At 36.4% G+C, this 25622-nt stretch overlaps 1 protein-coding gene and 1 pseudogene across 1 annotated transcript in view; one reads left to right on the plus strand and one right to left on the minus strand.

Annotated features, from left to right (window-relative positions):
• Positions 1–25622, minus strand: part of PRTG (protogenin) — a 138648-nt gene that overhangs the window by 29413 nt on the left and 83613 nt on the right. The gene's annotated exons all lie outside the window — the stretch shown is intronic.
• Positions 134–25278, plus strand: LOC150016531 (tRNA-splicing ligase complex subunit RTRAF-like; annotated as a pseudogene).

The following is a 25622-nucleotide window of genomic DNA, read 5'->3' on the forward strand; positions in this document are numbered from 1 at the left end:
AGCTCCAATTACCAGCCTGAGTGGACCAACAGAATCAGGAGAGGATATGCTTGGGGGAACCAACGACATGCTGAATCAGAGGTGCCAGAGGAACACTCAAGGGGAGCCGACCAGTGGGTGACTAAAGCGTTGCATGGAGCCAGAAGTCAGGATGGAGAGCCACACTCAGCGGGCATCTACACAGAGGGTGGGTGCCACGGAAGAGAGAAGACAGCAGAGACTAGACATCTGGGGTGAGAAGAGAGTGGTCTTAAGGAGTCATGAGGAGAACTGGGAAGGTAAAATGTCACGGAAGCCAAGAGAAGGAGATTGGCTGACAATGTCCAATACAGCAGAGAAGCCACCAAGGGTAAGAATGACATCTGGTATCTAGGCCCTTTAACTGAGAAAATTCAGTGAAATAGAAGGGGTGGGGGCAGCCGAAAACATGGAGGAGCAAGGAGGTTCTGGGTCATTGGAGAAAGAGCTATAAAGTGGAATGAAAATACATTATCTTCTAATATGTACCTAAATTCTCTACCTGGGAGAATTTTTAGTTATTTTGCTTCCTATATTTCTATGTGTTCTACAATAAATATGAATTGTTTTGTTAAGAGAGTAGTTAGGGAAAATGTATTATCTTTTATATGCCAACAGCGAATATGGACTTTATATGCATTATCTTAAGTAATCTTTACTACCACTATAAAATAAGAATTATTATTTTTATTTTCTTTACAAAGACATTTATACATAAGTAAACTAGCTTTCCTTTAAAAATTAATCATTTTTCTATATGATTAATTTCTATATGATTTTGTTCCTGTAGGTAGAGCAAAAGTAGGTTTACAGTTGTGAGTCTATGAAACACAATTTATTCTTTATTTATTAAGTATTGTATTATTCTCCATATAAACAACTGTAAACCTACTTTTGCCCCGCCCTGCAAAATATCAAGAATATATTTTAAACTTTGATCCTTTAGAATGCTGGAAATAAATGACACTTTTTCGATCCTTCAAAACCATCCTTATGAACATCAATTATCCCATAACACAGAGTAGTTGTGTTTTTAAAAAACTTATTTTTCTTATTCTTCAGCTCTAGTTCTATGCTTCTGGGCCGGTTTTACAAAGCCAGGACCATATAATCACTAATGTTTGAAAAGCCAAATAGCAAAACGTGTAAGAACATGTATAAATCAATAGACTATATTCTAAAGAATGGCATCCTCTCCTCCTGAGTGACTTTGTGACTTAAATCTCTTTTCTGGCCCACTACCAGATTTGAGGTTATGTCTGAAAGAGGCCAAGTTGCAGGTCCTGAGTAAGTAGGTGATATTAATACACACTGAAGGTAATCAAATACACAGTAAAGCAGTCAGAATAATCAAAGATGTAAACATTAAGGAATAAAATTAATTTTACTTTAAGAAGAAAACATTAAAGAATTCCAATCCTATTGGATTCTGATCATTGTTCTGCCCTTACACTTTAAGCTGTGAAAAGTAAAACGAATAGGCTATCTTAGTAGAACGTTCCCACACCCTCCACTCCACACCTACCCTCCCCCCACCACCACTATGAAGACCAAGTGTTTCCTGATTGGAAATGAAACACGGACAAACTGATGGATATCAATTCAAATTTTACAAATCCTTTCTTGTAATACTAACATATCTAGAGGTTTGGTTTCCTGGAAAACACATAACAGAAAACAGTATTTTATCTAGTGCTGACCAACAATAAGAAATACTGGAGTCACGGAAACCAGGCCTTTGTCTCTTCCAGCTGCTGCTTGTTGGTGAGGCTCCGGAGGCCTTGAAAAGAGCCAGGCCATAATAGACAGGGCAGGGGCAGGTACAATTCAGACAAAACCTAAGGTCAGGACCGTGAGAAAACTTTATGCCACAGGAGTCAGTTCATCTTTGACATCATTTCTAAAATTCAAATCTGATGAAGACTTCATAAGTTCTATTCTCCATCCTTATACAGAAACTTCTTAGGTGGTAGGAAAAAGAATCCTCACAGGACCAAAGGAAATTTAAGAAATCACATCTGCTTTAGGACAATCCCTGCCACTTCTTCTATTTACAGACATGGAACATGCTGAAGTGGCTTTAAAAAATGTCTTAAGAAAATACAAAGCATTACTTTAAAATTCACTATGTACTACTTTGAATTATTTACTTAAAATACTGCTATAGAAACGCTTTGCTTTTATTAGCAATAGTGTCACAATTAAGAAACTTTTATAGTATTAAAACTAGTCAAATAAGTTAGAATATACACACAAAGGTAAATAGCGATCTGAAAATCTACTGATATAAGGTCAGCATATGTTAAGTCTGAAAATGTTCAAGTAGAAAATGCTCAGAATACAGAAGAAAGGTGAAATTGTGAAGGATGCAACCTACTGTCTGGCCGAATGTCCATTTTTAATATAATCTTTTGTGCTACAAGGTTTTGTGTGAGCCTTTTCGGGCCTATTATTCCCCTGCAGTCCAACTGAAGAGCTCCTTGGTCTGGGCTAGCCAGAGTGACTGCACTGCCCCCAAGCCTGCCCTTCCAACACAATACCCCCCATATAATTACTCAGAGAAGAGGCCAGCAGTGAGGACTGCTGTGACACCTGGGTCATGGCCTCTGACATAGAATCTGGGGCCAGCCCAAGTCTGATCCAGCAGCAGAGGAGCAGGAAAATGCTACGGGGGGATGGGTGGGAAAGGCAAGGAGAGTGAAATATTCTGCTTTAAAATGCTGTGTTCAAGCACAGTAATGAAAACACAAATCACACTTAAACAATGTGATCTACCTTCAAGTCATCCAAATGCTGTAAGACCTGTATGTAGTGTGTCTCCCTTCTAAACAGTACTGAGATTAGGGGAGCAGGTCTTTCCTAAAAGGGGATTCTTTGTCTTGTATCATCAGATTTATGTTAGAGTAAAAAAAAGTTAATGCATATTGATTAAAATAATGCCTTCCATGAATGTACCAGTATGCTGATTTAAAAAACAGAGGTTTCTGGCTGAAAGAATGTAAATTTTACTTAAGCCTAGATTAAAAATCCATTCTCCTTTTGTTTAGAACTGAATTTTTGTAAGGGCTTGTGAATCATAACCATTTTTTACTGCTCGCGTTACAAATTTTAAGGAAGTTTTTAAAATAATCACTATGCCAAAATGTTATAAATTTGTTCTGTGATAAATACAGAATATTTGAGTGCAAAATGGACAGAACGGCAAATGGGGTGGGCAACCCCCCACTCGCCAAATTTTCCCCGTGTTGTGTAGAACAGCTCTCTCTGAAAGCTGATGGAAGAGTTATTTGTCTAAACCTGAAATGACTCAGTCCCTTTTGTTCTGTCCCCCTGAAGGGCTTTAAGACAAATAACACCTCTTACTCCCAGTAAAAACATCCCTTCTCTTACTGAGTTTAGGACAATTTAGAAGAAAGTTCTTTTTATGTGACATTTGAATCAATTGCCTACTAAAATAAGTTATGTCCTATTGATAATCTCTATTTTATAAACACCCACTCCCCACCAAATGGATTGTTTTGTAAAATCCAGCTTTTTACCCCTTTATATCATGTTCATTAATATTTTAATCACGTTATTTCCCTTCTGATCATGTGATTTCATTTCCATACACCTATCAGGCTCTCAAGGATTCTTTTAAGAACTAATTTTCATTTTTGACAAATGCATTACTTGAGACTATCTGGATACAAAAACACTTGGGGTTAAAGACTTCTGCTTGAAGACTGCCACGAATGAATGTGGTTTAATTCCAAACACTGAAAAAACAAATCTGAAAGTGATATTGGAGGCTCCACAAACATTTTTGATCTTTAATGTTCCTTTGTTATGACACTCCTTTCCCTTTGGGAATCCCTGTGGAAGAAAGGCCCACGTGAAAGATGAGCCAACACTGCCACTGAGTCTCTCCCTTAACACCATCAGTTAATGGAATTATGCCAAGGGTTGATACCTCCTTGGGGTAGGGTGGGGAGTGGTGGTGGGGAGTGGGGGGAAGACTCCAGAAGATCAGCAGTCTTAACTGTTCCAAAATTTATGATAGCTTTATGTGAACAGTACTGAGTTTGGTCAACATATATGTTCCTGAGTGATTTAAAAGTGAATAAATGAGGCAACTGCTGAATCTAAAAATTTATAATACAAAAAGCATTAGAACGGAGGTGGGTGGGGCACTGTCCTAGGATAAAAGAGGCTATAAAAGTTACAAATGAAGTTTAGTGAAGAAAATGAAATAAATTCCTTTGATTATGTTGATACTTCTATCAAAAGAAATCCTTACACTAAAAGCATCCAAAGTACTTGACTTACGCTACTGTACTTGGCTTAGCGTTTGTTTAAGTAGCTGCTCTGTCTGCCAACACACATACAATGTCTGACATACATCATACAATGTCTGACATACATCATTGCCTTACAAACAATATTTTTATAGACTGACAGAGAGAGCCTATTCATGACAACCCAACTTCCCCTGAAGCCATGAAATAAATTTCCTTTTAGGACTAACATTTCTCCATTTCACTGTCATGGGCTCGCCATGCCGTTTTGACCCTTTTGTGAGGCAACATGAAAATACCATCTATCATCTCCTGAACCACAGCGACTTGGTCGGAGGTGCACAGTTTCATTGCAAAAACATCTGTGGTTTGATAACCATTCCTCCAAATCTCAGACCTTGGCAGTTAAAAGCATGCTTACAAGATGAGAAAGATGCAGGTAGACAGCATGAAACTAATCTTAGATTTCTTCTCAATCGGGAAATGCAAACTGGTGAACTATCAGCTTCATCAGTCATAGTGATAAAACATGATTGTGTTATTTATTTATGCCTCTTTTAGAACTCAGAAGAAACACTATGTTATAACAATTTATTGAAACTTTGCTAAATGCATCACTCTGAAATCGATTTTAATGTTAGCAGATAACAGAAATCTGGGAGTTCTTTGATGCAAGTAGGTGCAGGTCACTGCCATGTTAATTGGCTATAAGCAATCTATTCAAATTCTATATAAATCTTAAATCTTTCAGATACTGAAAGACATTGAAGATCTTTGGGGTACTGGAAAGTATTCAAAATATCTTAAAATGGTTTTCAACACATATACTAGAGAATTTCAAATAATTTTCTGATAAAATATTCAAAAGAAGATCTAAGGTTTCTTAAATTCCCTATCTGTTATCTCAGAAGTGCTGCTGTTTTAATCATGTGCAGAATCACAGCAAAACCAATCCTAATTTGGAGGTATTGATTAAAGATTTAAAACACAGTACAGGGCACTTTTAACCTTTTAAATTATTATTAAACATTTTGGTGTATTTGCTTTATGTTTTTTTTTTATTAGTGTGTGTACAGATACACACATAACATTTTTTTTTTTTGTTATTGTTGAATCATCACAGCCCTTCACATACAAATACTTGGACGTGTTTCCCTGACAACAGGAAGTTCTCTCCTACATAACCACAATACCATACTATATCCAATCAATTTAACAATGACAGAATTTTACCGTATATCCCATTTTTAAATTTCCCAAATCATCCCAATAATGTACTTTATAGCTGTTCCTCATCACCAACACCCCCTAATCCAACATGGGGTCATACACTGTATATCATGTCTCCTTCATCTACAATTGTTCCTTCTCCTTCTCCTAGTTCCTCTGACAATGACATCTTTAAAGAATCCAGTCCAGATGTTTTCTAGACTACCTCACCATCTGGATTTATTTAATTTTTCCTTGATACATTCAGACTAAATAATTTTGGCAAGAGTACTACACAGGTTAGATTATGACTTCAATATGGAGTTTTTAATTAAAGGAAATAAAACTTAAAATCCATGTGTTTTCTAAGTGCAAATTTGATAGATTGCTTTTGAAAGAGGAATATCACAGTTTTAAAAGCTTTTCCAACCCCACAATAGCCTAATTTTCTTAGGGGCCTGTTTTAGCTTTATTTCTGTGTATTTATCACAGTTTATTCTTGTATTACTATTTATTAATTATTGTAATATTTTCTGTATAAGCAACTGTAAATCTACTTTTGCCCACCCTGTACTATCCCTATGAATGTTTGTATTGAACTGCTGCAATACCTGGGATGTTCAGTATAAAAAATGCAAATGCTTATTTCTTTAAATTCTCAGTGAGTCACCCCAGAATGTGGGTTTGTAACAAGTACACAGCATGGGAATAGAGCATATACTACCAGGAATCAGGGCTATAAAGTATGCAACTGGGTCAACAGGGGACAGAGAATTAATATGATTAAAACAATAACTGTAATTTCTCGGACTAGAAATGTGCATAGAAAAACAGGCCTTTAAATGAAGGTCTCATTACTTCTTGAAGTTTTCAGAGGTTTTAATAGTTTTGTAGGGTCAGAATTATTAAGGCCCATCTGCCATGATTTCGGTTCAGAAACAAAAGGTCATTTTATGAAAAGAGTGGAAGTATATTCAAGAAAGGGAAGCACACTAAAAATCATCATACGTACTTGGCCATCCAGATGGAGAAAGGTGAAAGTCCAAAAAAAATATTTTAATTGTTTCCTCCACTAATATTTCTAGGTCATCCAAAACCCTGTAACTAGTTACATGATCCTAGAAACCACAGGCATCTTCTTTCTTTATTATCTTAAGTCACTGTCAAGCTATCATAAGTTAGTATGATTAAATTGACAGAGAATCTCCAACAATTTGAGCATATAGAGTTTTTCTGGAGGTGTTGAATTTTGGGAATTATTGTATTATAATCTTCTAATAATTAAACTGTTCTGCCCCATAGTTAGGAGTGTTTGTGGTTTACTTTGGCTGCAAATAAGTGCATAGCTAAATTTACAGGCATTTCTAGCAACTATAGGACCTTATGCAATAAAGAAGCCATAATCCTCATTTCACGGACTTCCCAATCTTTATCTTTGCTCCAATTTCTTCATTTAGGCATATGCAATTAAAAAATACTGTTTTTTTCTCATTATGATAGAATATATGTTTATTATGGAAAATTTATAAAATTTAGACAAGTAAAATACCCTAGCACCAACACGTAGAGATAAACACTGTGAATATTAGGTTGTATGTTTTTTCATTCTCTTCCCTATCCATATGTACACAGACTCAATATTTTTTGTATGTTATAACCTGCTTTTTTCACTTAATATACTGTGAACAACTATTCATGTTATTTAATATTCTTCTAAAACATTCCTTTCAATGTCAACATATACTTAAATTGTATGGATTATTAAAGTTTATTTTCTGAAACATATGTAGTTGAATTTTTAGGTTTTTCTCCAGCTTTTCACAATTATAAACGACCCTGTACATTACAGTGAACATCCTTGTGGTTAAATCTTTGTATATGTTCATTATTATTTTCTTATGATAGGTGTCTATTAATTGAATATCTAGGTAAAAGAGTATGCATATTACAACTTCCCTGCCACCTCCCCTTTTTGATGTTGCCTAATCATCCCTAGAAATGTTGTGTATCAATTTATACTGCATTAGTATGAGTGTTCTTAAATCCCAAACTCTTACCAACACTGAGCCTTATCTCACCTATTTATTTTTTATATTGCTGAATTTCGTGTTTCTGTACTGACTCCAACTCTTTCTTAGAAAAAAGCAGGATATGTATAAATTTGAAATAACAACTCTAGCTAGATGTATTTACACAATCTACCATAGAAGATGGATAAATTGTGATTATGATGCAAAATGTGCTGTCTACTGTCTGCACAGGTTTCATAAGTTATTGTTAACATCCTGGGAGGCTGAAAAAGCTATGGCATTTTAACCTTCAGCTAAGCAACTGCTCTATATTCCATGACAAACCCAGGCAAGTGCCAATGGAGTCAGCCCTCTTGGCTAAGTCAAGAGGCCTCCGCTTAGGAAGGGCAGCCTACGTTTTCTGGGATGATACGTGAAGTCTTTCAAGACTTCAAACATCTCAAAATGGAATAGAAAAATATGTACAATTTCCATAAACTCTGTCAGGATTATGTTATCACACTTGATTATCCATATCAACTAATAAATCAGGTTGTTTAAGATAGGAAGATATACCAGTATTTAGTCTGTTCTGATGATCACTCTATGACTATATTTTATGCCAAGACTTCTTTAATTCTTTCATTAACCCATCAGGGTCCTTCACCTAATTAACGTCTATTATTCTTTATTAATTCAACATCAGTTTCTCAGAGACTCCTACGCTGACCCCCACACTCAAACGATAAAGTGTCCTCTATAACGTGGCTTTATAACTCCCTGTAATTTTCCATCACAGCACTAACTAAGGTTTGTAATTATAATTTATTGGATGGTTCAATTAATGTCCATTTCCTTTCCTAGACTATAAAGCTCCATAATTGCAGTAGATACCTAGAAATACCTGATTTTCTATTTTAAAATAATGGTCTCCACATAATTTTATTTCACTCTCTATTAATAAAGCTATTTTCTAGCTTGCATACTCATACCACATATACCTTTATTTACTTACCTGTGTGACTATTCTATTATGTACATTATAAAACAGACAAAAATATTTTTAGAGACTAAGATAGAAAATATTTTCCTCTGGCAATGGCTTGTCTTCCAGCTGCTTCACAAGCCCATGTAGTAATTAGTACAATTTCATTTGCATTAACTTAAGTTTTTAAAGAACAAGCTTAAAACAAAAAACAAAACAAAGCACACAAGTATAATAAATGCAATACAGCAAATGATTTTTTTCTATCCTCCTTGAAGTTTCTTTCATGTGCTAATGTGGCATTAAAAAAAGAGTCCTCTTCTTTCACCTACTTAGATCTTTAAGGACCTCACACATCTAAAGATTCTTTACATTCACCAGAAACTTCCAGAGTGGTCTGAGGGTTGACATGCACTATGATTAATGGACAGTGTTGGTTTAATTTCCTACAAAAAAAAGTTTTCCCTTTTGTAAGGAAAACTGTTATTTACAAATCATATCAAACATTTTTACCATCCTTACAAATTTTTAAAAATAGAAAACTAAAAAGCTTACTGAAATTTTTCCTTCATTTATAAAAATACCATTAGTAAGTTCTGGTCTATTTAACAATGAAGAGCTGATCAATAACTATGAGCATCTTCCCGATACCAAGGAAACATTGCTTTTATTTGTTATCATTTTAGTGAGGCTTTATCAGCTCACATAGAAAGGAAGCAGAAAATAAATCAGTGAAACCAATTGAATAAATAAACTTCAAAATATAAATACAAAATGCTGTAGAGAATACTGAGATATTTTAGGGAGATTTACATAAAGATTCAATATAAAGCTATTAGTTAAATATTACATAGATGTGAACATCATTAGACAGTAAACTATTAAAGCTTCTTCAAATGTCCTCAATAGAACTGTCATTTGGAACCAAGTTTAAAATTCTTCTAAAGAGAAACAGTGAAATTAATTTTGTTCTCATGGACTTTTTCTATTTTATATCTTCAGAAAAACTTGACAGCACAAAAAGAGATAAACAATTGGTGATTCCTATTCTCATGAGTATTTTGATAGTACCTGTGGTTTTCTTTCTTTTTTTTTTTTTTAAGTTTTCTGTTGTTTTGCTTTCCCTAAAGAAAAGATATTTCCCTAAGGAAAAGAGATTTCACATGGAAATTTAATTTGAGAGGCTCGGCAGGAAGGGATATTTGCTGAGAGAGGGAGACAGAAAAATGCTTTGACCAGGGCCTCCCTGACTGACTACACTAACATCAGACCCCAAACTTAAGTGAAACAAAATTCAAAACTAGAAACACAGCACAATTGGCATTTCACTCTAGACTAGTAAAATAACATAGACACTTGAAATAATGGAACTTCCTTATCCTGCTTATTTTCTCCATCTCCACAGGGGCCTTACTTTATTTAGGCTTCTTTTCAGTCAGGCAGTGAAGTGAGGCTCCACAAGTACTGTAAATCTTCACCCAGAGCCAGAGGTCAAAGGGTTATCTGTGCTATGTGGTTTTAGGGTTTTCTTTACTCTTTTCTTTCTTTCTTTCTTCTTTTTAAGCAAGAAAACAAAACGTATGCATATGAATCACAGCAAGCTAATTTAGGTACTAAAAAAGTTCCTGTTTTGCACATGAAATGCTTTCTCAAGAAAACCACTGAATATCAACTTTTCAGGCATTCTACAAAGAGAAACCAGATGCAACTGAGCCCCCTCCTCACCATCACTGTCTGCTAGGAAACTTGCCACACAGCTGTTAAAGCAGTAAACTTCAAACCTACAAAAGTGATGACCATCCAGACAAATGCATCAATTTAGTTCTTGGGAAAAAAAACAACTCTGCTTTATCTTTAATAAAAAAGAGAGAGAAAGAGAGAGAGAGGTAGGCGGGTATCATTTTTGTTCACAAATTATAGCTCATTTAATAACAAGACAGATGTTTTTCACAGAGCTTTACATGCTTTAGAGTTTTTCAAAAGGTGATGACTATTCAAGACTAAGAATATAAAGGTCCAGGAAAACACATCAAAATTCTTTTCACGATTATTTTTGGGGGTTTGATATGGAAAATTGAACCTTATTATTTTTTTAAAGATTGTTTAAGAACATTTTTTTCTTTCTTCTCTGTCTCCAAAATGATCTTTTTAAAGTTCTTAGGTATAACATCCCATAGGATGCCATTAATACAATTCTGACACTGTACAATATACAGCATAAGAGTAAAAGGCATTTATTCTCTCAGGGGATACTGTCATTTTAATGTTTTTGCAATCGTCTGAATTGAAGACGCAGAAATGCAAATTACAATAGTACCACTACTGCCTTCAACTAGATTACAAAAAGTTACAAAAAGCCCTTTAAAAATTAACAAGTGTAAACTATCTTTAGTTATTTGCTACAAGATTCAGTTTGGAATTGGCCAACTTTATTTCTCCCATAATACAGCAGCAGTGTTTTTTTTATTCCCTTTGCTTCTTTCTTTTTAAAAATTTCTCTCTCTTTTGCAGCAAGTAAAAGAAACTGATAAATGTTTAGAATTGCACCAAATTAAGAATATAAATAAATGAGGCCCTGGCCAGGTTGCTCAGTTGGTTAGAGCATCACCCAAATACACTTTTACTTCTTGAGCATGTCACATAAGTGAAATCATATGAATGTACCCTTTTCAGACTGGCCTCTTTTAATCAGCAAAACACCACTGATTTCATCAAAAATTGTTGCAAGTAGCAGTAGTTAGTTCATCGCTTTTTACTGGTGAGAAGTCACCAGTCACGGGTTCAATATGGTCAGGGCACATACAATAATCAACCAATGAATTCATAAATAAGTGGAACAAAAAATCGATGTTTTTCTTTCTCTCTCTAAAATCAATCAATAGGAAAAAAGAAAGAAAGAAAGAAGGGAAGTAAGGAAGAAAGAGAGAAACGAAGGACCTTATCTATATGGAAAGAATTTTCGTTTCCTGAGGTCTACAAAAATGATTTTTTAAAAAGACTGTACTAAAAGTTACAACTAAAAAAATAATGATTTTTCCACGTTTTACATAGAGAAATTTCAATGATATTTGTTGGATGTGCTCACTTTCCTGAAAACGATCTACTGTCCTTTGTTTTACAATTATGCCGACAATGGTTTCTTCTGCTCAAGTCTTTTGTCGGTTCAGTTTCCTTTAAGGTATCTAAGCCAAGAAGATGCCAGGGTCCCTGGGAACAGGATGGCATCAAAGTGCAGTTTTAACTCTCAGCTTCTCTGCCCTCTTTCAGTAATTCACTGTCTCAGATCTTACGAACTCTAAGAACATGCATTAAGCTACTGCAGACATCCCTACCAGGACACCAACCTTTCCAACCCAACACAATCAAGGCTGAACACAGTGCCTCCCACTTCTCCCAACCGGGTCTTACTTCTGAAAGCCCTACTCCAATTAAGTACCACCCACCTAGAGCTCCTGAAGTCCATTCCAACTTCTTCCTCTACCGAATGATATTTACACACAGGTAGTAGTTACTGAGCACTTACTATGTACTAATGCACTGTGCTGAGGGTTCCATTCCATATGCACTAGCACGTTTAATCCTCAACATCCTAGACATTTACAACAAACAGAGGTTCATGGTGGTGGGTAGAGAGCTAAGATTCAAACTCTGGCCATTTAATCTCAAAATCTTCAGCTTCCTATTTTAATTTTTAAATTTATATACACTAAATTTATATAATTTTTTGGTGTACAGTTCTAAGTAACAGATGCACAGATTTGTGTAACCACTTCCACAATCAGGATACAGAACAATTCTGTCACATCAAGAAACTGCCTGTGCTGCCCCTTTGTGGTTAAAGCCTGCCCCCACCTAACCCATGGCAATCACCGATCTGGTCTCCATCCCCACAGTTTTGACTTTTTGAGCATGTCATATAAATGAAATCATACCCTTTTCAGACTGGCCTCTTTTAATCAGCATAACACCACTGATTTCATCAAAAACTGTTGCAAGTAGCAGTATAGTTAGTTCATTGCTTTTTACTGGTGAGAAGTATTTCAGTTGTATGAATATACTGCAGTCTGCTTATACACTTACCCATCGAAGGACATAAATTGTTTCTAGTTTTGGGGGTTATGATTAGAGCTATATATTGTATTTAAGTTTTTGTGTGAATATAAGTTTTCATTTTTCTAGAGTAAACATCTAGAATGGGATTGCTGGGTCACATGGTACAGGCATGTTTAACTTTATGTGAGTGGCTGTACCATTCTGCATCCCTATAATCATGTGTAAGAGTTCCAGGTGCTCACCCTGGCTGGTGTGGCTCAGTGGATAGAGTGCTGGCCTGCAAACCAAAAGTTGCTGGTTTGATTTCTGGTTCAGGCACTTGCCTAGATTGCAGGTCAGGTCCCTAGCTGGGGGTGTGCAAGAGGCAACCAGTGTATTGGTGTTTCTCTCCCTTCCTCTCTAAAAATAAATCTTAAAAAAAAAAAAAAGAAAGAGTTCCAGGTGCTCAGCATCCATGTCAGCACTTGTTTATGGCATTTAAAAATGTTTAGTCATTCTAATATAGGTATATAGTTGTACCTTATTGTAGTTTTAATTTTTTCAACATGCATTTCCCTATTGGCTAATGATGTTGAGCATCTTTTCATAGATCCCTTTGGGTGTAATCACTATATCTGAAGGGCTCCTATCAGGCCCAGATATAATCAGTTAAGTCCTACTTATTCTAAACCTAGAACAACTTCATATCTGCCTTCTCTCCAATGGACTACCATCTTAGCTTATATTCTCTCATCATCTTAGATTACAACTATCTTATTGATTTCCTGTCTTCAGTAGCCCCCTATTTGGTCCATACTCACTGAACTCTCTAAGTCTGTCTCCTATGATATCATTGACAGTAATTTTTCTAAAGTAAGCAAGTCATTTTTTCGCTTGAAAACTTGTGATGGCTCCACATTGCTTATAATATAGGACAAAGACCAAATAATTTATTAGGGTACATGTGGGCTCTATTTAACTCTATGGTTTTAGTTTCTGTATCTCTTACCCATGCAACCCATGTTTTAGCCATAGCAAACAAATAATGCTACCTCTAATCTTTTATGCTTCTGTACATTTTAAGCTCCTATGATTGGAATGATTTTCCTCCATTCCCTAAATAAGCCAACTATTCTTGATCATGCAATAAAATTAGTTATTTATCTTCTGTGCTCCTAGAAAACTCTGACTATACCTCAATTTTGTCTATGAATGCTTGACAGGTCCTCCATGCTGAGCTTAAATACTTTGGAGGTATGCATGCCATCCTATGTTCATATTCCTTGTGCCCAACACAGGGTCTGGTACAGAGTATGTGAATTCAATCAATATACAATAATTTTTTAATTAAGCAGCCCAAGTGTCCATCAGTAGGTGAGTGGATAAAACAACTATGAAATACTACTAAGTCATAAAAAAGAAAATCTTACCTTTTGCAATAGTGTGGGTGGACCTGGAGAACATTATGCTAAGTGAAATAAGTCAGCCAGCCAGAGAAAGATGAATACCATATAATTTTACTTATACGTGAAACTTAATGAACAAACTGAACTAACAAGCAAAACAGAGACTCATAGACGGAGAGCAAATGACAGCTACTGGGGGGGGGTGTTAGGAGGTGACGGGATTAAGGAAAAAGGACTCACAGACATGGACAACAGTGTGGTGATTGCAGGGGGGAGGGGGTATAAGGGGGTTAAATGGTAATGGAAAAAATACAATAAAAAAGGAAAAAATGAGAAATAAACTTAAGATAGAATTCATAGAGTGGGGTAAACTTTAATATTAAATTTTTATGAAACAAGATATGAAAATTAAATTGGTATAGATAGCAAGCTTATGTTATTAAACCAAGCAGCTTTACGTATATACATCTAAAAGTTCACTGGCATTGTCTTTTAGGCAACGTCTTCATGAAGAGTTAGGACAAGAAATCATAAAAGTCAAGACTGCACATTGTAAGGATGGTTTCAATTCTGTGACTGATTTGCTGGTAATTAATTTATATTAATTTAATGGTAACTGCAGCCCATTATCAATAAATGCTAAATGGAGTCCATCTTCTGGTTTGCAAGGCCAAAGAGCTTGTGTCACCAGCCTTCTTGTAGAGGCCCAAGAGGACAACCAAGAAAGCACAGGAGCCTCTTTATCTGAGACCAGCTCAGTTCCATGAACCACTGTACTCACTGTATTCACACAGCGCTGCAGAGTGCTTTGCAGACAGTATCGTGGCCCTAAGAGCCCATCATAAAGCTCAATGGTAGCAGCTGAGTGGGCTCAAAAATATTTTCCTTTTGAGTGACTGCTAAATGCTCCTGGCTTCACACTGTGGATTCAAAGAATTATGTTAAAGGTTTATGGAATTCGTGGCTTTGTTTCTTTTATTTCCTTGTTAATTTAAAAACACAAATTAACTTGGCAGTATCACAGTTTCCTAACATGAGATGTATCAAATCAAAAATAAAAAGGCTTTCTCAGGGGACAGAATGTATCATTAGATTTGTAGCTGGATGCCTCCTGAGAGCTAACTCAAGCAAATGGAAGGATAAATTAAAATACCTGAACTAACGGTAACAGAATTAGTTAAAGATTAGCATTAACCAAAGGTCCAAATACTTTCCCCTCATAAAATAATAGGGTTTGCTGATTTGGTAGATATTATTTAAAAAAAATTTTTTTTATTTACTGAGAGAGAGAGAGATTGAGATTGATTGATTTGTTTTTCCACTTATTTAGGCATTCATTAGTTGCTTTATATATGTGCCCTGATCGGGTGTCCAACCCACAACCTTGGCATATTGCGATGATGCTCTAACCAACTGAGCTACTCAGCCAGGGTTTGGTGAGTATTATTTTACACAATGATTATAGTCCCAAAAAGTTGTGTATAAACTCATTCAAAATGAGAAAATAAGCTTTTTAAAAAAAAAACCAAATCCTCTCTGGAGGATTTTTAATTGATTTTAGAGAGAGGGAAGGAAGGGAAGGAGGGAAGGAGACAGAGGGGAGGTGGGGGGGGGGGGAGAGAGAGAGAGAGAGAGAGAGAGAGAGAGAGAGAGAGAGAAACAAAGAGAAACATCAATGTGAGAGAAAAACATTGATAGGTTGCCTCTTGTATGTGCTCTGAGGATCAAACCCACAACCTAAGTACATGCCCTGAATCAGGGAATCGGATCTGCAACCTTCTGGTGTATGGGATGATGCTCCAACCAATTGAGCAACCCAGCCAGGGGAGAATAAACTCTTTTCTGAAGGAATCTCTATTTGTTATTTGTGTACATGGAAACTGTCATGTACAGTAGGACTGTAGCAAATTTGGAAGATAGACTTTTATAAATCTCTGAACCATAAAGTGAAAAAGAAAGTTCACAAAACCTCTTTCAGGGAAGAACGGATCAGAGCTTCACATCTTACTTCTTCACATTATACTGTATATGCTGAACAAAAATTTAATCAGGTCACTTGCTTGCTTAAAATCACTTAATGGCTTCACACTGTCCTTCACATAAGCATCAAATTCCTTGACGAGACTTACCAGTTGCTTATAACCTGGCCTTCTGTGTGTGCCTCTCTGCCTTCACTCTCTGGTCATAATAATACATAGTAACTTCAGTTCCTCCAGATCATGGTCCCCATCGCCTCCTGGCCACCCCACATGAATTTTACCATTCCCTGAGTATTTTCTGGGTTTGACCATTCCCTCTTTGTAGGGGTAGACTACTCTGAAGCTTACATTTCAAGACCTTACACCTACAGTGTACGAGGTCTGTCCAGAATATATCCAGCCAGGTAATATGGAAAATAGGGACATTTACTGAAGAAAATACAAGATACCAGAAACACTGTACACAGGAAAATGATGTCTTAGTCCCCTTCAAAGAAAGCACCTTGGGACATCACACAGTTCTCCCAGTGTCTTTTCTACTGTTCAAATCACTCTGCAAAATCCTTTGTTGGAATCACCATCAGCTGCCCCATCATATTTTCCTGAATCTCACTAATGGTCTGAAATCTCTTTCCTTTCAAAGGTGATTTTAGTTTTGGGAAAAACCAGAAGTTGCAGGGCACCAAATCTGGGCATAGGGGGGTTGAGTCACATGGGTGATTTGATGTTTCTCTCAAAACTCTGCATGAGAAATGATGCATGAGCGGGTATGTTGTCATGATGAAGCTGCCAATCACCAGTTGCTCATATGTGTGACCATTTTCATTGTATTTCATCTCTCACTGACAAAGAACATTGAGGCAGTACTCATTATTAACTGTTTGGCCTAGAGGGACATGCTCATGATGGATAACACCTTCCCAATCAAAAAACACAGTAAATATGGTCTTGATCTTGCTGCAACTTTGCCATGTCTTCATTGGGCTTGGAGAACCAGGTGACTTCCTTTGGGATGACTGGGCCTTTGTTTATGGATCATAACCATAGAACCATGATTCATCTCCAGTTATGACCCCCTTGAGGAAATCTGGTTCATTGGTAGTGGTTTGAATCAAGTTATTAGCAACCACAGCATGATGTTCCTTCTGTTCTGGTAGCAGAAGCCACGGAATGAATTTCATTTTATGCCAAGATCCTGCATCAAAATCTTGGACACAGTTATTTTTGGAATCCCCAGATCAGGTTCTAATTCTTGCACTATCAGTCGCCAATCTTTGTTGATTGCAGCTCATACACATTCAACATTGTCAGGTGCTCTTCCACACTTTTATTTATGCTGTACTCATTACATCATCCCCAAAAGCCTTCTGAATCACCTGAATCATTTCCATGGAGGAATGTTCAAGCTTAACACAAAATCTGATGCAGACTCATTGTTCTTACTTGTTCAGTCATTTTGAATGCGATGGCCACACAGTACACATGCTCACTCAATGCACTCAACAACATCTACTGCCCCCACTGACTAGTACAGTGAAGTTGTCATTGTTCATGCATGCACATTCCAGTCTTCTCTCCTTGGCTGCCAGATTAGACTGATGTCATGCAAACCATTCTTGTTATATTAACAATGGCTGGACTTTTATTATATAGTGTTTTACCTGATTAGGCCCCATACAACCTGTATCTGCTCCTGCCACTTTGCCTGGCTAATCCTATTCTTCCTTTAGATCTCAACATAAATGTTACCTCTTCCTGAAGACATCCTTATTCCAGCCCTGAAATAGGTCAGATGCTCTTTTCAAGAATAATAACAGCTATCTGATAACTACTATCCAAAAATTCATCATACCTTATTTCAATTGCTTAATTAATTATTGGTCTTCCTGCTATAAGTTCCCCAAATGCTATGACCATGTCTACATTGACTATGGCTGTGTCCTATTTCAGAAACTACAACATAGTAAGCTTGATGAATATCTGAGAATGACAAAGTGAGTTTGTGAATGAGTACATGTATACTTAAGATATAAAATGCACACTTAGCTGTTTGTTGCTCACGAGTAGATCTTCACCCTTTACTACAAAGCTTGGCCCTGGCTGGTTTAGCTCAGTGGATTGAGCGTCGGCCTGCGAGCTAAGTGTCGCTGGTTCGATCTTCCAGTCAGGGTACATCAGAGAAGGAAAACTCTGACTCCAAAAAACCTCCGCTGCCTTGCGGCATACCTCTTCAGGGGAAAGGCTAAGGGAGTAAACCCCGACAGAAAATCCGGAGCCGGAGTCCCTAAGGCGGTTTGACGTTGTAGTCAACACCGGCAACTCCTGCGGCGCACCTGAAGCCAAGCTGTATTGACTCCGTCTTTCCCTTGGATCCTTCAGCTGCGAAGAGAGGGGGGGTCTGCTGCATGGGCAACAGCAGACCCTCCATATCACCCTGCCCAGGCTCTGTAGCTTCAGCGTCATCGCAAGATGTCGATTCAACACGGGAGGAGACAGATACGATGTCACTCCCGAGTCGGACTGCACAGCCATTCTCGGCGGTGCAGATAGACTCTTGAGAAGCTACACCATCGTCTCTCGAGACGGACGGCTGCCGACGACGACGACTCAGTGGGCAACAAAATATAGAGACAAAGGGTCCAAACTGGAAGATTTTTACCTGAGAGCCTGTGATTCATTAACTTCCTGAATGTTTGGGGAAGAAATACACTGACTGAATGATGATACCCAGGAAAGGCCTTTTTTCCCCAAGGTGAAAGCTGAGAAGTATAGGAAAATATGACTAGAAACAAGATAAACAATAAAATGTGCAATAAAAGTAGAAGTAAAGAAAGGCTTAGTGATAACAATAATTAAGCACTAGCTGGCCTGATAAGAAGGTCAGCAATACAGAAACCTAAAAGACACCAAAAACAAATTTCTGGAAGATTTCCAACATGAATTACAAAAAATCTAAAAGTAATTAACTTATAAAGAATTAATGTTGGCTATTTAGGAAAAATATTACTAAGTGATACAGACCAGTGGTTCCAAAACTTTAATGCACATATTAATCATCTAGGAATCCTAGCAAAATGGAGATTCTGATTCAGGAGTTTTGGGAAGGAGACAGGGAAGCCTGAAATTTAGCATTTCAATAAACTTCCTGATTACGCTGCTGATCCTAGAACCGCAAGAACCATAAACTCTACATCTAGAATTGGAAAACTTAGGTAATATGGCCCACGGCCTTTGGGTCAGCCTGCAAGCTAAAAATGGTGTGTGTGTCGTGTGTGTGTGTAATTTCAGTATAGTTCTCATAAAATATTATATCAGTGATTCAACATTTATATACCTTACAATGTGATCACTGAACTAAGTCTGGTAGTATTCATCTGTCACCATGCAAACTTATCACAAGCTTATTGACTATATTCCTCTTTACCTTTTCTCCCATCCCCTCCACCTTTTTCCCCTCTGGCAATCATCAGTTTGCTCTCTATTTCCATGAGTCTGTTTTCATGGAATGTGCACATGCATAGTTGTTCATATGGAAAATATACAATAAATAATACAAAAATAAACTGTTTTGTGTACTCACAACTATAAACCTACTTTTGCCACACCCTCTATGTGTATGTATGTGTGTGTATATATATACATGTGTGTGTATATATTTGTATGTGTGTGTATATACACATATACACATTAAATGAAAATAGTACTCAGCAATAAAAAAAGAATGAAATCTTGCAATTTGTGACAATATGGATGGACCTACAGGGTATTATACTAAGTGAAATAAGTCAGACAGAATGAAAAATACTGTATGGTTACACTTATATGCAGAATATAGTAAAATAAAACCAACAAACAAAACAAAAACAGACTCACAGAAAGAGATCAAACTGATAATTTTTGTATTTTTAAATAGTCAGGAAAAAATTTTAAATAATATCTTGTGAAATCAAAATTTTATGAAACTCAAATTCCTGTGTCCATAAAGTTTTATTGGAACTTATCCAATACCCAATGTATTTATATATTTCCTATGGCTGTCTTTGTGCCAAGTGGTAGAGCTGAATAACTGTAGCAGAGACCATATGGCCCACTCTGTTAGTGTACCTGGGCTGCCATGACAAAATACCAGAGTGGGTGGCTTCAACAACAGAAATTAATTTCTCACAGGTTCTAGAACTGGGAAGTCCAAGATCAAGGTCTGACAGGTTTAGCTTCTGGTGAGAGCTCTCTTCCTGGCATGTTGACATTAAAGGTTATGGTACATAACCTTTCATTAAACATAAGAATTTAGTGGGGTCATAAACATTTACCTTATATCATCCACGAAGCCTAAAATATTGACTATCTGGTCCATTACAGTAAAGTCTGCTTATGCTTGCTCTAGATTTGTGATTCTCAAAATGGGCAGAAATGCAAAAATTTCTGGACCCTTGTTGACCTACTAAATTAAAATTTGCATTTTAACAAGATGCCTGGGTAATTCATACACATATTAAAGCTCAAGAAGCATTGGTTTCCAAATTTAGTGATAATGGTAAATAACATGAAAAAAGACCTCTTTAAAAATACAGATTTCTAGGCTCCACCCTGAGAGAAGAACAATTTCAAAAGACAGCTACAACACCTAACCTTTGTTGACAACCTACACTGTAATTTGCCAGGCACTGTGCTAACCTTTATGTTCATGACTTCATTTAATCCTCATAACATTCTAATGTACATATTTATCAAGAGAAGGAATGTAAGGAAAGTTAACCAGATGATGTATTGTAACTTTTGGAGGGTTGTTATAGTCTTATCAATCTGCAAACATTTTGTCTTTCAATAGAGGTGGTTCCAAATTGGCAAATGAAAATCTTTTTTATTGTCTTAATGTAACAACATTTTTTTAGTAACAGGTTTTTCAATTCTTCACATACTGAGGTTCTAAAGTTCGAGTTGAATATCAATCATATTTGGCATTTTCAGATACTACAGAGAATTAAATGTTCAAAAAAAATTTGTCTTCTTTATAAATTAAGAAAAAATGGTTGAGTATTCACTAAAGACTGCATTGACATTTCAACATGTTTTGGCTTGATACTAGATTAAACACAACATTAAAAAGGGTAACTCAAAAGATATTTCATAGAGAAGTGAAATACAATACTTTAAAAAAATGTTCCCTTTATTATAATTTGTACTCACACTTTGTCAGTCAGTTTTATGCCCTACATATTTGTTTCCAAAATAATTCCTTTAAGAAGTATATTAATTCAGTTAAATGAATTAGTTTGTAACTCTTGGAAAGGAAAAGGGTAAGAGAGTGCAATCAGGCACTGTTCAAAGGAACTATTTCTACTAAAACTGGAAATTAACTGTGGTAAAGCATAGGAAGAATCGAAGGCAGGCAAAAATGTGAGGTATGTTCCTAAAGATCTTGCCTGTGGTAAATGACCCCAATACTGTTAATGGATTTTTTACACCAATCCTAAAAATGATCTGTTAACAAATAAATGCAAAATGATCTCACAGAAACCAATGCTGCTTCATCAAGTCAAAGTTAATCTGGACAGAACACTTAATGATCTTTATGGTGTTGGTTATATGTTAACCTCAGGATAAAACAGAATAGGATAGAATAGGACAGACAAAAAAGAACAAAATAGAATAATCCTGGCAACTATAATGATATTTGAGGCACCAGTTGATATCAAGGCACCAGTTTATCCGAAGTGAATTTATAAGCTGGACGTCAGTATGGAAAGGTATGCTTGAAAGTAGTCACAAAAAGGAAAATTTTGTTATAAAACGTAGTATATTTTGACTCTATCTTAAGGGGTGTAGGCAGGAACTTGCAAAAAAAACCCCACAATATATGAATTTCTACCAGTAGGATGTTTCCATAGATATTGTGAGTGGTTATCTAAGACTTCCTTGTGTGAGAGAGATGAGGGAACGCAGTCTTTGAAAAGACTGTGGCTTACCCCAATACGTGACTTCCATATCTCATATAATGAGTGGTTCTAATTCTCTTTAAAACAAAATCACTACTATAGTGAGGTTCACAACGAACCCTCTCCAATAAAAATAGTCGCTTTAATGTTACAAAATATGTTCTGCCGTGACTAAAGGAGATTGCAACTCTCTCCACCTATATCAATTTGGTTAATCTGTAGTTCTTGATTTTCTTTCTGAGATATATAACCATATGACTAAATCCTATTCTATTATGGTAAAAGACAACATCCATAAATCTGACTTAATTTTATCATGCTTCCATACAAACTGGCAGAGGGACTCTAAAGTTACATTAATAATCAGGGACTGATTTTTTTTTTTTTTTTTACTTCTGCTCCCAGCACTAAATGGAAGTTCCAACTTTGGATTGCTCAAAAAAAAAAAAAAAAAAAAAAAGATCAGTGAGTTTTGTAGGTATGTAAGCTAGCTACAAACATTACTAATGATATTAAATATTTTAGGTCTTTATAACTAGTGCTAAATCTCATGTCCACTAATCATGCTTGCTGTGAAATTTAATAGCTCACGCTCTTTGGCAAAACAGAAGCTAAAGATTATCTAATATCAGTGACCTAAAGGCTAAACTAACAACAGTGCCATCTAAATAATCTCTCCCTTTTCACTCTATTATATAAAGACTGAACAATTAAGAAGTTCCTGACAGTCAGTTTATGAAAATAATCCCTTTGAAATCGGAACTCTAAATTTAGAATTTGAAGCCAATTTTTGAGATAAACAAAGAAAAAAAGCAACAAACTGTTTCAATCAGTCTATTACCAGGGAACATAAGTGTGTTATTAATTTTGCTTTCAGTTTATTGTGTAATAAAAACAACCATTTTAAAACTGTACTTAAAACTGGGCTAAACATTGAAAAGTGCCAAGAAAAAAAAAAAAAAAAAACTAAGTGAAAATAATCACTACAAAGATGCAAAATCCTGAAGAAAACCTCAAACCACCATTTAAAACAAATCACATAAACATTAAATCACAAGCCTTAAGCATTTTCCTACCTCGCCCAAAGTAAACCACTTCTAATTAAAATCAAACTGTATATTTTTAAATCATTAAACTAGAATAAACTAGCAATATCAAAATACTTCCACTGCTATGCCAATATTTATATTTACTCATAAAGACACGAGAATCTTCAAAAAACAAAAACATTCTACATCTCAGAGAACAAAGCTTTGAGAGTTTAGAGTAAAATGTTTTCATTATTAAGTGTAATTAAATTTTGTTAATTGGAAATTTGGGGGAAAAGTGAACAAGTCAGTCTACTTAATTTCTTTTGGTTTAATCCTTCTTGTTTTAAACAGAGGTCATATCTGTTATATCTTTTTATCTAGTACTAAAATGCCTTACTTAGAAAAATAAAAAATGCTTGTTACATAAAGTGAAAAATATAAATTTATTCACCTCTTTCTTTCAGAAACAAAGAACTGTATATATTAACAAGAAAAATGTGTTCCAATAACATATAGTTTTACTGAAAATTTAATTACCAAAAGTGGAAACAAAAGAATGTGTATTAGCGCATCAGAAAGGGGATTAGTATGAAAATGAAATTTTGAGACATCAGTTTGCTACTCAAATTGACACTGAATCAGCAAACAGAAGCATTTAAATTTCATTTCCAAGCCCACTTAGTAAATCTAGTTCCAGTTAGAGTATCTTTAATGTGCAAAAACTCAGTAAAAGCAAGTATTCACCATGCAAGACACAGATAGGGTTCCCTTAACCTACTGCCCTCTAGACACATCACTCTCTGTTAAACAGGCAGCTACTGCCAGATGCTCTCACTAAAACTGGTCACAGATGGTCAGTTGTCCAGTTAACAGAACACACTGCCCTCCCAACAGCCAAAAGTAAGAAGCAAAGGAGTGAGAGCTGTTAACACTTGCCTGCTTAGTGAGTTAAACCCACTTGCTTGCTGTAAGCTTGCTAAGCCCCAATAGTGACTTTCTAGAGACGCGAGACTAGGTCCTAGGGCCTGCAAGTTAAAAAGGCATCCTGAAGGTGGTCTAGTGAACAGCTGTCCAGTGCTTGAGTCCACACAACTGCATTCCTGCTAGCCAACCATTCTGCAATTCCTGCGGTGCAGCACCTAGTGTCTAACAAGAAAGCCCCACAGCTGGTACAGTCCTCTGTCACTATGCACTGCAATGAATCCAACCACTTAAATCTAATTCCCCAGTCAGGAAATATGGAGCTCTTTTAATAGGGTATACTGACTGTAACAAAATGATTCCTAGTTTATGTAGTATAAAGAGATTTTAAGTTGAATTACCCCAAATAGCATACATAAAGGATCTTACAACACAGGATTTCACAACACAGAGGATATTACAACATAGGCAGTGTATTTGTGATTTAATTTTAAAACATACAAAGAAATAAAGTTTTACTGTTTTGAAAGCTATTGTTTAGAGATTTTTAAAAATTTCAACAAAAACCATCTTCGTCTCTCCTCTCCCAGCCAGACCCTGGGACACCAGAATGAGACGCAGGGACCATGTTCCAATGGAAGCCGATGGCCTTTGACTACCACAACCCTGCTAGCTTCCACTGCTAAGTATCTCAGATGCTAACTGTCCTTTCAAGATTCAAGGTCCGGCAAGAAGCAATTGGCTGGCTTCTTGATTCAGCTGTTAAGACCTGAATATGCAAATAATGCTGAACAGTACAAGGGCTCAGTACAAATACAAAATAATATAAAAAACGCTGTCAATGCAGCTAAAAATGCAGAGTCACTGGTCAATTTGGATATAAATAATCCTGATTTGAAGGCTGGTGTAATGGCTTTGGCTAACCTTCAGACTCAGCATCATGACAATTACCTGGTAATGCTTAAGGCGATTCACATTTTGATCCAGAAGCACCTGACACAGGATGCAGTTGCTAAAGCAAATCAAACAAATGACGGCTTGTCTGTTGCTTTAAATGAACATATTCTTATTTTTGACACAGGAGATGCAATTCTTTTTTAAAAATATATTTTATTGATTATGCTATCAGTTGTCCCAATTTTTCCCGTTTGTCCCCCTCCTAGTACCCCCATTCCCTCCAGCAGTCCCCTCCCTTAGTTCATGTCCATGGGCCGTGCATGTAAGTTCTTTGTCTTCTCCATTTCCTATACTGTTCTTACCATCCCCCGTCTATTTTGTACTTATCAATTTGTGCTTCTCAGTCCCTGCACCTTTCCCCCCAGGAGATGCAGTTCTTAGTGAAGCTGCTCGAATTCTGCTACTGTTGCATACAGAAGAGCTCAGAAAGGCACCACAAAATTTAATGAAGCCATAGTAGCTGTTCAGGCAATTGTTGCCAATCCATAGGCCACAGACTGGGAAAAGTTAGAAAATAAACATTTTAGGATTTCAGCCTCTCACCTACTTAGTACAACTGGGAACCATGTAATGTCTTGGTATTATAAGCGTAGGAAATTATAACCCGCTCCACCCTTCTTTTGACATTGTTTCTGTAAGTTGCTGACTCTGACTAACATGTGGCTCACTGATGAACAGCATGTTTGTATAAGAATCCTAGGAACTAGTTAAAAAGATACAGACCCCAACCTTCAAGCATCTCAGCTCCAGGTTTGCTGACCTTCAACTGTGGAGCCAAGCTGACATGAAGCTGAGATGATATGAAGCCAGGATACAACTAAACCAGGATGAGGCACACTGGACCATCACTTGCCTTATTGGA

This window comes from Furipterus horrens, unplaced genomic scaffold (assembly GCF_987537825.1).
Source record: "Furipterus horrens unplaced genomic scaffold, mFurHor1.1.pri manual_scaffold_3, whole genome shotgun sequence".
Taxonomy (NCBI): Eukaryota; Metazoa; Chordata; class Mammalia; order Chiroptera; family Furipteridae; genus Furipterus; species Furipterus horrens.